Genomic DNA, 16,604 nt, shown 5'->3' with positions numbered 1-16,604 from the left:
ATAGGTGCACTGTTCACCCGAGAGCACGATCCAAACCTGAAATGGTGAAATCGATTCGAAATGATGAGCAAACCACTTCAAACCGAAAAATTGAGTTCAGAAATGAACTCCTTGAGTCCAAAACATGTGGGACATGAAGTTTGGAAAATTTTGGATATAAGTCGGAATAGTGATTGCCATGGATTCCGACTTAACCTCTAAGGGTTTTTGCTTGGTTTTTGCTTGGATTAGGCTGCGGTTTTGCTGCTGGAGCTAGGGAGGAATTGAGAGCATTCCGAGAGGGAGAAAGCTAGTGAGAGTATGCAAGAATGAAAAGTGATTAGCTTAATAAACTTTATGCAATATATAAGCAAGCTTAATGAGCAGTTAAGCAAAACAAAGCGCAATTACCCCCTTGATTAGCAAAAGTCGGTTTTGCTAATAAGGATTCGGATGAATATGAGCCAAGTATTCTTGATGAAGAAGAGTTAGCATTAATGATATGGAAGTGAAGTTGGAGTGTAATCGTGGAAGACTTAGATATTTGTGGGGCAAGTGTGCAAGAGAGCAAGGGGAGCGCAACAATGGCATGGGGCGGTTGCCCTTGGGCAGCCCGTGGGTCCCACGACCCATGAGGAAAAACCAGGAGAAAGCTCGAATCTCGATTGGTAGTGTATTCGAAGCTCGTAGTTAGAATTGAACGTCGAATTGTCGATATACGCGAGAAGACGAATTTGATGAGCTCAAGATTGACACTTTTTGTTGGAAAATGTCTTGGGCTCGTACGAGGCTCGGAAGCCGATTTTGCTCGTTTCATGTGACAAGAGCGAAGTTAACCGCTTTTGACCTCATATCTTGTATCTACATCTCACGTTGGTCATTTTGACATGAATTGTCGGGCAACGTGAACAATTGACCCTTAAGTTGGTAAGGCAAATGTGGAGCTGGAGACGTCTTAGGAGGCCAAAACTGGATTTCTCAAATTGCTTGAGTACTCTGGAGATCACTGTGATCTCTTTTGTCGAGATTGGACCTCTAAGGACTTGAAAAATGCATCTGAGACCTTTAAAGCGCCGCACGGGAGGTCTAGATGTATAATTTAGTTTGACGATTCCACATTGAGCCTTGGACTGGGTAGCACTGTGTAGGGTGGGCATCCGATGTCAAGTTTCCCCAAAGAGGACCTTTGAATATGGATTTCCACTGAAAATGACATTTTATGCTTCTTGGAGGTTACTCGGGAAACTGAAAAGGGTTTTACTGTCTGTTTTGCCCAATTGCGTCTGTCCGCTGGAGTTTTCAGGGCAATGTAGGATCAACTTCGTTTGTCGTTATTCCCTCAGATTGGTCTCCGGTTATGCCTTTCCAAAGAAGGGTATGCTTGTTATGTCGCTCGGAAGTAATTTATAGTGTCAGTGTGGCTTCCAAGAGACAATCTGAAGCACTACTCATGCTCTGTATATTTGTGGGGCATGGCCGCATCTGACATTTGGAATTAACTTTTCTCTGAGAAACCAGCATTTTTGGACTTTCACTGAAAAGTTGTATGTAAACAGAAAGTTGTTCTGTATAGAGTAGATGATTTGCGAAATGCATTTGAAGACACTTTTCATTTGTTTAGCACTGATGTGGATTTTTGGAGTCCAATATTAGCTATCTTCCGATAGTCGAGCGAACTAACGGAAAATATGACTGTCCACGTGGTATTCTGAAAATGCCGGTTTTTTATGTTGTTGAGCTCTCTAGTCACTCTGTTGCCTTTTGGTGACCAATGGAGTCCTTCTGTTGTATGCACATGTCATCCGCTTGATTCTGCTCACTTGTGGATGAATAGTGATTTATTGCTCTGTCGAGTCATTTTCTGTGATAATACTCAAGTCGTGGCCTGGATCACTGCTGATATGCATTGCTTGACTTGGTGAGCCAAAATGGGGTGCTGATACCCTCGATTGTGAAGCATTTCCTCTCACTCGACACTGAGAAGGTCCCATCCCAAACGGTAGCACTTACGGTTGCAACGAGCTGACCTTTTCCTTTGCATTAAGGAAGAGGTTGTCAAACAGATAGACGTGGGATTCCTGGAGGTGTGTAACTACTCCGAATGGGTAGCGACCATAGTGCCTGTGGAAAGGAAGAACGGCAAAGTCAGAGTCTGCATCGACTATCGAGACCTTAATAGGGCCAGTCCTAAGGATAACTTCCCGCTACCCCATATTGACGTCTTGGTTGACAATACAGCTCGCCATACATAATTCTCCTTCATGAACGGCTTTCGTGGATATAATCAGAATCAGATGGGTGAGGAGGATAAGGTCAAACGACGTTCATTACAATATGGGGCACATTCTGCTACAAGGTCATGCCTTTCGGTCTCAAAAACGCCGGGGCAACCTATCAACGGGTGATGATCACGCTCTTTCATGACATGATGCATAAAGAGATAGAGGTCTACGTCGATGACAAGATTGCAAAGTCCAAGGAAGGAGAAGATCACCTGGTCAACCTCAAGCGACTATTCGATCGTCTCAAGAAGTACAAGCTCCGACTCAACCCGGCGAAGTGCACCTTTGGTGTCAAGTCAAGGCATATCTGGTTCAGCCGCCGGTGTTGGTCCCACCTTTATCGAATCGTCCTCTTATCTTGTACCTGATAGTACGCCAACAATCCATCGGGTGCATGTTAGGACAAAAGGACGATTCCACACATGTAGAGCGAGCAATTTATTATCTAAGCAAGAAGTTCACTGAAGGGGAGTCCAATTACTCTAAAATAGAGTAAATGTGGGTCATGTAAAGGCTCCGGCAGTACACTCTCTACCATACCATTCGCTTGCTGTGAAAGACGGATCCCCTGAAGTATCTTCTCGACAGTCCGTCCTCCATGAGGAACATAGCAAAATGGCATTGTCAACTGACAGAGTACGACATCGAGTATGTGTCACGCACATCAATGAAGGGCCAAGTAATAGTAAATCATCTAGTAGAGTTTCCGATCGAAGACGACACACCGATCAACTCTGACTTTCCGGACGAAAGGATCCTCCAAGTGAACGATGAGGAGGAGAGTCCTGGGTGGAAGATGTACTTTGACGGTGCAGTCAATTCCACCGGGTCTGGTATCGGCGCAGTGCTGATATCCCCTGAAGGGCGTCATTTCCCTGCTGCAGCGAAGATTGATTTCTCCTGCACCAACAACGTAGCCCAATACAAAGCGTGCATCCTCGGCCTGCAAGTGGCAATCGACCTCAAAGTCAATGAGCAAGAAGTGTTTGGTGATTCCATGCTCATAATCTTTCAGGCACTCAAGCAATGGAAGACGAAAGATCCAAAGTTGGTGCCGTATCATGAGTACTTTGAGGAGTTGACAGAGAACTTCGAGAATATCTCATTTACGTACACACCACGCATGAAGAACTAGTTTGCCGATGCACTCGCAACGCTCGTATCCATGGTGAGCATTATGAAGGAGAATCTCATCGAGCCCCTCGAGATTGAGATTGCCAAGGGCCCTGCCCACTACGACATGATCGAGGTTGTCGATGGCAAGCCTTGGTATGCAGACATCAAGAATTTTCTGCAAACTGGTCAATTCCCTGCATTCACTGATCGTCATGACCGAAGGACTCTCCGACGCATTGCAACACACTTTTTCCTGAGTGGTGCAACTCTCTACCGCCGTTCATTCGACGCCACACTACTCCGGTGTGTCGATGGAAACGAGGCACAACGCCTCATGGAAGAAGTGCATGAAGGAAATTGCGGACCTCACATGAATGGGTCGATGCTAGCAAAGAAGCTCATGCGATTGGGTTACTTCTGGTCTACCATGGAGATTGACTTCGTCAAGTACGTTAGGCACTTTCACTTGTGCCAAATCTACGCGAATCAGATTAGAGCACCGCCCAACGAGCTGCATCCAATGGCAGTCCCATGGCCCTTTGCAATATGGGGCATGGACGTAATTGGTCCTATCAACCCCAAAGCATCCAATGGACACTTGTGCATACTGGTAGCTATCGATTACTTCACCAGTGGATCGAAGCTATCACACTTGCATTGGTCACTCAAAGGCCATGGCACGCTTCCTCAAACGCGACATCATTGCGTGGTACGAGGTCCCTACGACTCTCATCACAGATAATGCCAAGAGCTTGAACAACAAACTCATCGACGAGCTCTGTGCACAATTCAAGATCCAGCATCACAATTTCTCTCCATATTGTCCTCAAGTGAACGGTGCGGTAGAGGCAGCGAACAAGAACATAAAGAAAATCATCGAAAAAATGATGGTGAATTACAAGGACTGGCACGAGATGCTCCCGTTCGCGCTCTTGGCATATCAGACCTCTATCCGCTCGTCTATCGATGTAACCCCGTACTCCTTGGTCTACGGCATGGAAGCAGTCCTTTCAGTTGAAGTGGAGATCCCCTCCATGAGGGTCCTTGCCCAGTCCAAGCTTAAGGAAGCTGAATGGGCAAAACAGCGCTACGAACAGCTTAATCTTATTGATGAGAAGCGGCTCACAGCTCTTTGCCATGGTCAATGCTATCAGCAAAGAATGGCCCGAGCATTCAACAAGAAAGTCTGTCTCCGCGAGTTCAGCCTTGGCGATATCGTTTTACGGAAAGTCTTGCACATTGCCCCAGATTCTAAGGGCAAATTCGCATACAAGTACGACGGACCTTTCATTGTTAAAGAGGTTTTCGATGGAGGAGCAATCATTCTTAACGACATGGATAAGAATGAAAATGCGCTCCCAGTCAATGCCGATGCCCTCAAGAAGTACTATCCTTGACAGTTTTCCGTCATTCTGCTGCTTTTTGATGCACATGCACTTGCAACTCCCTATGCCTGTAATTCTGTAAATCCTGTACATCCTTCTTTTGTTCTTTCTCATCTCAGAACTTTCTTGAGAGAAAAAGAATGAATTTTCCGCTAGGTTGAAAACCTCTTTGAGGCGGCCTAAGCAAAAATTAGGGAATGAGGGGCACAATTTAAAATCCCGTAAAGGGGAACCGTGGCAAAAGGAGAGCATGAAACAAAATCCTTGCTAGGCTAAAAACCCGCAAAAGGCGGTCTAGGCAAAAGTTAGAGGAACCGAGAGGTGCGATTAGACCCGAACATGGCAGTCGTAGCAAAAGGTGAGCTCTAAATGAGAGAAATGTCAAATAAAAGACCCTGCTAGGTCGTCACGCGTCTTGCGGCCTAGGAAAAAGTTAGGGGACCTTTGGTAGCTCGACCATGAAAGAACAGCTACACTCAATGTGAAGCGACAACGAGTAGTGGTTTTGCAGTCTTCCACGCAAGCAAACTCTCTTTGACTCTCCGGGCATGAGACACGTTTCGACATACAGTCAAATCGTTGTATCCTTGATCTGGAGAATCCTAAAGATCCCTTCCTTTACCTTTATGCAAATTCCACGGGTCATGCACGTTCTGCAAAAAGCTTTTCTTTCCAAGCCATAATCTTGTGGGACACAACCATCCCTCAAATAGTCATCAAGTTCAAATCCCTTAAGCATTATTACTCAGACCTCTTTACACATCCTCATTATGGTTGTATGGTAGGATTGACAACTATTGTTAGCTCCCATGGTTCTATATGCAGGTATGAGGATGTAAATCCCAGAAGGTGTCTTTCTCTGACGAATGCATGTCTGCCTTATGCCAAGAACTACAACCTCAATCCGAGGAGAAATCTGTAGGATAACACTCGATGCACTCAGATTGCATCACAACCAGATGACAAGCAACAAAGCATTTTGTCACAGCATTGTTTGCAACACAGACGGGCCTATGGATGGATGAAGCACAATGATTCCTTCCACACCTCGCGCAACCCCCAGCATTTGCATTTACTTTTTGCATGCACATTTTCATTAAGCAAGCTCATTTTCATTAAGCAATGCACCTTTTCATTAAGCAAACACATTTTCATTAAGCATTGCACTTTTTATTAAACAAAGCACTTTTTCATATAGCAATGCAATGCATCTTTCTTTAAGCAATGCAATTTGCCAGGCAAGCGCCCGTGCACCCCGCAATCCACAGGACAATGCGCCCGTGCATATTGCAAATCAAGCCGAGCAAGTGCCCGTGCACCCCGCAATCCACAGGGCAATGCGCCCGTGCATATTGCAAAACCCGCTGGACAAGCGCTCGTACACCCCGCAATCCACAGGGCAATGCGCCCGTACATATTACAAACTCGCCGGGCAAGCGCTCGTGCACCTCGCAATCCATAGGGAAATGCGCTCGTGCATATAGCAATCCACTAGGCAAGCGCCCGTGCATCACGCAAGTCGCCGAGCAGGCGCCTGTCCCTCTTGCGAACACACTTTCTTTAAGCAATGCATTTTCCATTAACCACCGCATTTTTTATTAAGCATAGCACTTTTAATTAAACAATGCACCGCACTTTTCATTAAGCTCCACACTTTCGTTAAACACCGCATTTTCATTAAGCACCGCATTTCAATTAAGCAAAGCATTTTCATTAAGCACCGCATTTTCAATTAAGCAAAGCATTTTTAATCAAGCACTGCATTTTCAACTAAGCTCAGCGTTTTCATTAAGCACCGCAGTTCAATTAAACTTAGCAACTTCATTAAGTGCCGCACTTTCATTTGAACGAGCACTTTTCTTCATAGCAAGCCCCCTCCCCTATATGCATGCACATTCCCCTGACGCATGCACCTTTTTCCTTTAAGCATGCAATTTTCTGTTATGCATACACGCTTTCTCACATCCACGCACCTTTCCTTTAAGCAATGCACTCTTTCTGTTAAGCAAACACTTTTCCTTTAAAGCACGCTCCTTTCCTTGATGACACGCACTCTTTCCTGTATGCAGGCACCCTGTCCTTTATGCACAACATCCCCTACATATCCAAAGAAGGAGAATAAGACGGTCATTGGGGGTGTCGTGTTGGTCATTGCTATCAAATTGGGGTGCTTCTGAAAGTCTTTGGCTTCATCCTCTACTCGAGAACACTCGGAAAGGGGAGGTTGGCTAGCTTGATCGACTCAGGGCCACGTACAGAAACAACTCAAGGGCCTAGGACTCTTACAAGGCTCCCAAAGGCGATCGATCATGGATCCTAGCGGGCAGATACCTGTGTTGACCCGAAAATGCACAAATAGACCTTATTAGAACAAAAAGACATCGAGAGGGAGGGAAGATGGCCCGAGTGATTCTGATGACTATGCCTAATGACTCCCAACTCCTGGGGATCCCTGTGGCCTGCTGAGGATGGCTTAATGGCCAAGAAGACCAAACTGACCCGCCTGGCTGAGAAGGGTCGGGGAGAGAAAGCTGAACCGAGAGTGAGTTCAGGAATCTGGGAATGAGGATGGGGTGGGCTGAGGGGAAGAGTATGGGTTGAGGAAGGAGGTCGTGAGGTGTGAGAGCGCTGAGAGGAGATGAGGGTGAGTTCAAAGGAAGTGAGGATGTGTTTTTTTTTTTCTTTCTGTCAACTGAGGGAGTAATGGAGAGGGAATGAGAGAACGTGAAGCTGAGGGAAGTGTGTCTGTGGGTGAAAGTGAGTGTTCACTGAGGAGGGTCGGGGGTAAGGGTGAGCAGAAGGGAAAATCGGGTTCTGAGTTGGGGGAATCCGAAGAGGAGCTGAGGGTGTTGAGAGAGCCAGCTGAGGGGATAGGAGAGAGCTTGCGTGAGCTGTTGTGTTGACGTGATCAATTGCAGCGCCAGGAAGAAAAAGGAAGGCTCAGGATTTTGCAGAGGGCCCGTGATTATGAGAGGAGAGGTGGCTGGTGGAGCTGTAGAAAGATGATGATGGTGATGGACCTGTCCAGCGGCAGATGAGGGGGAAGAGACAAAAGGCAGCGATGAGGTGGTAATGGAGTTGGGTTGATCAGAGTCAGGACTGTCATGGACTGGTTTTGATGGCCCTTCCGTGTAACAGGCGAAAGAGAAGAAGAATAAGGTGAGGTCGGGTAGGCTCGGGTTATAGGAGTTAGCGTGAGGAGAAGATGAAGAGAAAGGGGTAGAGGAGGAGCTTGTCACGGGGCAGAGCTGGTGTGCTGAGTAGAGGATAGGGAAACGCAGGGAAGAGCAGAGGGGAGAAGGTGGCTACAGGCTCAGGCAACAAAGAGGTAGGGAGAGCGAGAATGATGGAGTGAATGTCGAGTTGCAGAGGGGAGGGAAGAAAGAAAAGAAAGAAAAAAAGAAGAAGAAGAAAATGCAGGCTCGGCTCAGAGAAGATCAGAAAGAAAGGAAAAGAAAATGAAGAAAAGATAGGGCGGGAAAAGAAAAAAATGGAAGAAAAGAATAAAGAAAGAAAAAGAAAATGAAGAAAAGTAAGGCAGGGAAAGAAAAAAAAGGAAAGAAAGAATAAAGAAAGAAAAAGAAAGAATGCAACGGTTAGAATAAGGCAACAGTCAGAAGCCTTGACCGTTGTTTTCTTCCTTTTATTTATTTATTTATTATTATTATTATTATTTATTATTTCTTTTTCGTTTTTTTAATCAAATTTTAAAATTTGAATTTGATGTTCGTGAAGGCTAAAGTTCTCGTCTTTTCAATTCGATGTTTGAAAAATGGTCCGAGACCACCATCATGCTAAGAAAAATTCAGGGATCAATGTTGCACAAAAACATACTTTTTTCGGTCTCGAGTTTTGTCTCAGATTCTGAAAATTGAAGTTGATGCACGTGAAATCCAAAGACGTCCCATAGAGTTTTTTTTAATATTTTATTCTTCTTTTTTATTTTATTTTTTTCTGAAAAATCAAAGTTGCTATTAAATTAAAGAAATGCCCGTAATCCAAATGTAGGAAATGCATCGAGGGAGTCAAGTCGATCCTCTTTCGTGGTCCTCGAGCGCTGGTGGGCCAAAATGGGGTGCTGACGGCGTACCTATCTTTGGCTGGGTGCTCCGGTAGAGGATGCAGCCAAAGACTTTAGGAAGAACCCCGATTTGGTCTCGACAATCGACCTAGCTGATCCACTGGCCGTTTACTATCTTTGTCTTTAGATATGTAGGAGAAAACTGTGCCAGTGTATAGACCAATTGTTGTAGACGGGCAATAAAGGTAAATGAATTGTAGCAAGGAAAAGGAATGGTGCAAGGAGTGCAAATTGGAACTCAAAAGCAGTAAATGGGTGTCAAAACTCGAAAATGGTGAATGGGCGTCGAAACTCAAAAGTAGTTAATGGGTGTGAAACCTGAATGCAATGAAATGGGTGTGAAACCTTGAAAGCAGTAAAATAGGTGTGAAACCCTGGGTGTGAAATCCTGAAAGTAGTAAAGCGAGTGTGAAACCCTAAAAGCAGTAAAGTGGGTGCGAAGCCTTAAAAGCAGTAAACTGGGTGTGAAACCCACACCCTGAAAGCAATAAAGCGGGTGTCAAACCCTTGAAAGTAGTAGAGCGGGTGTGAAATCCTAAAAGCAGTAATATGGGTGTGAAACCCTGGAAATAGTGAAATATGTGTGAAACCTTGGGTGTGAAATCCTAAAAGTAGTAAAATGGTTGTGAAACCCTGAAAGCAGTAAAGCGGGTGTGAAACCCTAAAAGTAGTAAAGCGGGTGTGAAACCCTAAAAGCAACAAAGTGGGCATAAAACCCTAAAAGCAGTAAAATGATTTTAAAACCCCCGAAAGCAGTAATGTGGTGCAAGAAACGAGGGAATGGGAAAGTAAAATTGGGGCATGGTCCGGATGATTTGGAAATATAGATATGCAATGAGTTGTGTTGGCCCGGAAAGGAATCTGCTTTAGTTCTGCTTGGCATTGGGTTTTCCCTTAGGGAGATGACACTTGCCAGGAGTTGGCCTCACCCCTAGGCGGCAGTGTGATCGGGCGGAAGCCGGCTTTGCTGTTGAGGTAGTTATTGATTTGCTGGAGGCCAACGTCATGTGATAAGGGACTCGAACTCTGGAGAGGAGCGCCTACGTATCCCGTGAGACCGGGAATCAAAGTATGCCGTAATTCTTGCTGCTTGATACCTGTGAACATGGTATCATTAGTAAGTTGGGGGGGGGGGGGGTCACTAACGATGTATATGTACAGGGATGTTGTAAAAATGACGTCATTGTAACGCGTGATCTTCAGTTTCGAGTAGCTCGCGACCTGTGAAGAATTCAATTTTGACACTGTGGGTAGGGTCCCATTTTCAAAGGTCTCGATGCGAGGCCTCTGGGTGCTTCTGTTGGCCATGCATAGGCATATTTAGACGTCATCAACGATACCCTAGCAACTCTATTAGTTGTTCGACGTGCCCATCGGCCTTGGACCCTTCTCAACTGGGTGCCATAGGACGGTTACGTTTGTAACCAGCATGGGGGATTTCCAGCCAGATTTAGTCAGACCTCAATCTAGTCGTTTCCCGATCTTTATGACTAGACTCCCGAAAAGGAATGTCTGAGACTTTGGCTCTGTAATAGCCGATTGAAGGGTGGCTGTGACCCATTCGGAATTATGAAATGACAAAGAGAAAAGGGAAAGCTTGGGGAGCACGCTGCCCCAGTCTAAAGGATACACGAGTTCACACTTGTAGTGAAATGTACCCCCCTTCTCCTCCGTCCTTTTGTTGCGTAGGCTGTCCCGAATTGCTCGGATGGTGTCAGCACTCCGTTTTGGCTCACCAGTTCAGGAAATGCCTATCAATAGCAATCCAGACTATGACTTGAGCATTGATATGGAAGAAGACTCGACAGTACAATAAATTGTTATTCATTCTTAAGTCAACAGAGATAGGCAGATGATTCAAGCACATAACAGAAGAACAAGCATAATCATCCAGCAATATGCAGAGCAAACATGGAGCATAGACAGCATCCAATTCGGTGTTTTCAGAATACATCGCCTACAGTGCTATTTTCTGTTGGTTAACTCGACAATCAGAAGATAGTCAATATTGGACTCCAAAAATCTTTAGTTGTACCAAACTGATGAAAAGTGTCTTCAAACACATTTCACATAACATCTGCTCTATACAGAGCAATTTTCTATATATAGACAACTTTTCAATGGGAGTCCAAAAACACCGGTTCACCAAAGAAAAGTTAGTGCTAGATCTCAGATTCAGTCACATCCAACAATTATATAAAGCATGTGCATTGCTTCAGATTGCTCATCGGAAGTCACACAGACACCTCGAATGACTCCCGAGTGGCAGAACAAGCATACCCCTCAACGAAAAAGCATATCCGAAAACTGCTCTGACAGAACATCGGTAATCCAAGTTAGTCATACATTGCCCCAAAAACTACAGCAGACAGACCCAATTGGGCAAATCAGACTGCAATATCTCTTTTAGTTTCCCGAATGACCTCCGAATGGCAGAAAAGACCGTTTTCAACGGAAATTCATAACTCATCTAGGCCCTTAAAACAATGCTTTTAGGGTCTCAGAGGCACTTTTTCAATCATTCGAAGTCCGTTCTGAACGAACAGAGATCGCAGCGATCTCCGAATCATCCAAACAACTCATAAAACATTATGAGAAATCCCGCTTCGGACTCATAGGACGTCTTCGGCTTCACATTTGCAATACCGGTTTAAGGGTCAATTATTCAGTCTGATTGACAATGCACGTAAAAACGACCAATTCGGAATGTAGACACGAGATACATTCTTAGAAACAACTAATTTTACTCTGATTGCCTGAAATGAGCAAAACCGGCTTCGGAGCCCAAAAATCACACGAACATTCTTTTGGGCAAAATGGATGGTTTTGGGCTCATTTGAACCATTTTCGCGCGGACAATAACAATTCAACATTCATTTGAGCTACGAACCTCGAACACGTGATCAATCGAGACCCAAACTTTGTTCCGAACTTCCCTCAACGACCGTGGGGCCCACGGGCTGCCCTAGGGCAGCCTTGAATTACCAAAGCCGCCCCTCCTCCTTTGGCTTCTTCTCCATGCAAGTTGTCTTCTCCTCCATGCAAGTTGTCTTCTCTTCCATGAAAATATCAAGCCTACAAGTTGAAGACAACACTCCATCCTCATTAATGCTTCCATCTCTTCTCCATTAATGCAATGGATGAAAATTGATCTTTATTTTCCCCTAAGCTAGCCGCCCCTTTCCTAATCATGCCACTAATCAAGTTTTTCTTCAATTAATTGTCATTAAGCTTTGCCCATATATTGCATTATTATCATTAAGCTAATCACAACTTACAACATGCCATCTCTATAGCTTTCTCACTGTTCAAATGCTCTTCAAGACTTGAAGAAACCGTAGCAAGCTTCAGCAAAGCAAAACCAGGCAAGAACACCAAAGACTTAAGTCGGAATCATGGTATTTACCACCCCGGCTTAATTCCAAAATTCACCAAACTTCATATCCCACATGTTTTTGACCCCCTCTATCCATTTCCGAGCTTAGATTTTAAGTTTGATACCTCCAACCCATCGGAACAGCCACCACAAGACCGAACAGGATTTTGGTCCTTCTCGGGTCAAAAATACCCACCCGGGTTTCAAGCCTTTCCGGACCAGTTTAAACTACCAAAACCCATCAAACATCTCCCCACACAACCCTAGGGTGTCAAGGAGTCGAGAAATCCAAGAAAAACCCATCGGTTTTAGCCCTGGACGAAGAAACAGCCCGACTGCCCAATCGGGTCGAATTTTCTGGCTGTTCTTGCGGTTTTCTTGCAGATCGGGTCGATCCAAGACTCTTTTCGCAAAACGACCACTGCAGTCACCTCCGGGGGTCAGGTAAGAGTCGAGAGCCGTTAACCTTGCCTCAAAATTCTATCGGGAGACACCGTGGTGACGTCTGACCCGAAAACTGCCCAGTTAGGTCTGTTTCCAAGACGTACTCTGTTTTTCCGTGATGTTGGCAGGGTTATACGGGTCAACCCGACAAATCCGGGACCAAACGACGACGACCACCACCAAGGAGGGTCCATTGGGTGTCCAGAGCCGAGGTGAACTGGCCAGAAATTCAGTCGAATCGAACCGAATCGGCCTGCTCTTTACCGGGTGCCAATCGGGTCTGCCCAGTGTTCTAGTCGGGTCTGTTGCGCTTGTTCGGGTCTGTTCAACGAAAAACAGCCCAAACCCGACCCACCAAAGATCCAACCCGACTTTCTACAATCCCATCCCGCATCCCGGGACTAGGTATGATCATTCACGACTTAGAGGAGCTAGGACTTTTACATTTTTGTGTGTTTATAGGGTTATAACGGTTTTTATGCATGTTTCACTTCCAAGATTTAATTTTTATGCAATTTCAATAATATATCATGCATGCTTATTATTGTTTAATGTGCTAGCATGTCGGGAAATGTTTAAATCGAAGTCAAGGAAACCATATCGACCCGGAAAAGCCGAGATATCTCTCGGATTAACCTCTTGGAGAAGTAATGAGGGATATTCTTGACCTTTTCGAGTCAAGACCAGTTTCCTTGCCCCGATTTGAGTTGATTCTCGAATCTTTATGTTTTTCCGCATCCATGAACTCGGTATTGTTTTGTCAATTCCATAAATAACGTGTTTGTGCATGTTTGTATGCTTAAATGCGTTTTTCAAACTCATGGCGATACCGGCTTTGTTAAATACGTGTTATTTACCGTGTTTAACGTTTAAGCATGCGAGAAATAGTCGAAATTGGATTAAAGAGAATGCTTGAAACTCGAAATGGGTCGAGGAAACCCATGGCTATTCCCAAGAGGAAGAGCCAACGGTTCCTCGACCTTATTCGGGTCAAGAACAGTCTCTTTACCTCGATAAAATCAATTTCTCGGATTTTGTGCAAATTGCAAATTTCAACATTATCGCAAATCCCGCATACTAACAATTTTAAAACATTGCTTTTAAAGTAAAAATGTATGGATTCATGTATCGGTGACTTTTTCGGAACCATTTGGGTTCCGAGGGTATTTTGGTCATTTTGACCAAATTATCCTCGACCTTCCTGGACCCATCTTGGTCGTCGTGTCATGAATTGTTTTCATTAAAATACGTTTTTAAGGTATTCAGACTCCATTCAATGGATCAATTCATGATCTGTCTGATTGTTTGTAACCCCCATATTTACTGCATTTGACATTTAATATTAAGCTGTAAATTCACAAACGGATTAATCGGGACATTCACATGATTAAACCACTTGGCACTGGTAAGTTTGCATGAATTGGCAATTAACTGATAACTCGCGTCGACGAGTTGTCAAATGATGTTAATGCCCTTCTCAAAACTTGTCTATTTCAAAACCCGAAAAGCGCAGTCCGATATAGCACGAACATCTAGAAAGGACTTTTGTGTCTCAACTTGAGTTTTTACCTGATTTTAGGTAACTCAGGTCAAGATATAGAAGATCTTTTTAGATCACTTGCGATTAGATCGACCGGTTCTTTGGCTTTTCAGGGTTCTTACATAACCCTGGAAGATCCAGGGAATTGGTCGACATCGGCTACAGGCTGAGGTGGCCCGCACTGTGATGTTTTCCCTTTTCTGAAAATAATTTTCAAATAAATGGCAAAATCGTCCTTTCACAATTCATAGACACCCCTAGGGTTAGCTTGAAAGAAACATTACAGTATCAGGATAAGAATAGGCTACTTGTTCAGGTGCAAGTTCATCTGCAAATCCTTTTCTTATTCACTGATGAGTTTCTGTCATCCTATTATAGACTCAGGTAATTAGAATGGTTATCTCTGTCACAAAACCTGCAAAAATGCTGATTAACCTTTTTACTCAATCAAACCAAACATTAGATAATGATTGGGGGAACTCTAGGTTCCAAATCTAGAGTTAAAATATGAGTTTGGCTAATTCAATGGTAATTCAGTGTCACAATACAGAACAATTTTTAAAAGCAATCCACACACATGAGATTTGACTCTATTTGTCAAGTTCTCAAAGCAAAGCCAAATGCAAAAATGCTTTACACACGTTGGCTTGTTTAGCATATGGCATTTGCTTGCAAAATACCCCTGGGTTAATAACTTGTTAATCCACGTAAACTCGACAATAACAAACACATTGTCTGCAATTCATATTATTGTTTGTTACTTTTTTGCTCTTGTTTGTCCATGTGAGTCGACCCTGACCCATAGGACGCATCGCACTTAGGGTCCAACGCCCTAGCCATCGATTACAGGGTCTAACGCCCCCCTTCATTGAGAGCGTATATTGAATTTCAGTTTTCGGTTTTTCCTTGAACTCACGGCTAGTTGGAATGGAATAATAACCGAATGCAAACTGATTGGGATTCGATCATTTGTAATTTGTATTTATTATTTTTATGAGAGCATTGTAAAGATTTATTTTGTACATTCATTCTGAAAGAATCTCAGTCGGTGAGCAAACGGTCCGAGAGTAGAATCAATCGAATCGGTCCAGTGCTTGCCCAGACAAGAGTAAACCCAAGATATCGCGGTTCCAGTTCACGCAGGAATTCAACCATCGCGGTTTGATGAACTGTAACGCAAGATTGTGAAATGATTCCCCGACATTTGGGTCTACTTCTCTCTCGGCTTTTCAACCGACATCGTTTGGTTCGCCGAATATTCGGTGTCAAAATGAGTAAGCCGAGCGCAACTTAATTCACGCGGTAAATAATTAAAACATGCAAGCCTTGCAATCTAGAGTACCAAAAGGGCGTGCGGGATATAGGCTCGCACGTAATGTGACCTCTCGAACTAGGACTTTCCGGTTCTGCACAGACCAATGCCTTAGCAAAACTAGGTGTTCTATACCCCTAGACCCGGGCAACTCACTGGCCCTCGACCTTCGGGTCGTAAACAGGTAGTGGCGACTCCTTCTCACGCGTGTCCGTCACGCATCCCTGGGAAGGTGGACACTCCCAAGCCGCGCGATCCAAAAGCACGCATGCGGGCCCCTACGAGAGTCCACATTCGGGTCCATACAGATGGCATGCTCAGTTGCCTACTGTGCTCGAGGAAGACTCTGCTTTGGACGATTGAGTAGTGCAGGAAGACTCTGCTTTGACTTTTGTGCTTTTCTTGACTGGCGGGCTTGTCCCGCTTTCGTTTTGACGCTGGGGTCCGTTTGTGCCCCTGAGTTTGTTTGACTTTTCTCGGCTTTTGTGTTACCGATGCTAATTTTATGTACTCTGCCTCGCGGAGACTCGATGTACCTCTTTGTCCTAGCCCCATTTGGTGTTGGCTAGTTTTGACGTTTTTGCGCATTCGGAAGCCGAATCAAGAGTCTCTTCCACCTCGTGAACTTTACAAGCGATTTCCTCCGACCTATGAAAAATAATAAAAAAATAAAGATTTGCCCCAGGGGTGTGGGTGACCAAAGTCAATCTAGTGCGAATATCGAACCAAGATGCCCTGGCATGCACGGGTACTGCTAATGGCGGATGTCTTGCACGATTTTCATCCACGACCGTATCTTGTTATTCTTGCAGTGGGCGCCTCTTGGAGCATGTGCGCTGTAGAAGCCGATGAACGTGCCTGCCTTGGAAGCAGCACTTGATGTCAACTGATGGTTATGTTGACGATGCGTGGCTCGCTTGATCATCTCTATTTTCGACTTCGTAGGGGGTATCTCTTCGTCGAGCCCTTCCCTTATCAAAGTATGAGAGTAAGGGCCTGAGAAAAGTTCTCGAGGAGGCGTGAACCTGCGCATCATTTTTCTCGTGTGGTAAGCACGTCCCTGTGACAAGCGACAAAGAAGATGATGTG

Source organism: Punica granatum, chromosome 1 (genome assembly GCF_007655135.1).
Source record: "Punica granatum isolate Tunisia-2019 chromosome 1, ASM765513v2, whole genome shotgun sequence".
Taxonomy (NCBI): domain Eukaryota; kingdom Viridiplantae; phylum Streptophyta; class Magnoliopsida; order Myrtales; family Lythraceae; genus Punica; species Punica granatum.
This window is presented reverse-complemented; position numbering follows the sequence as displayed.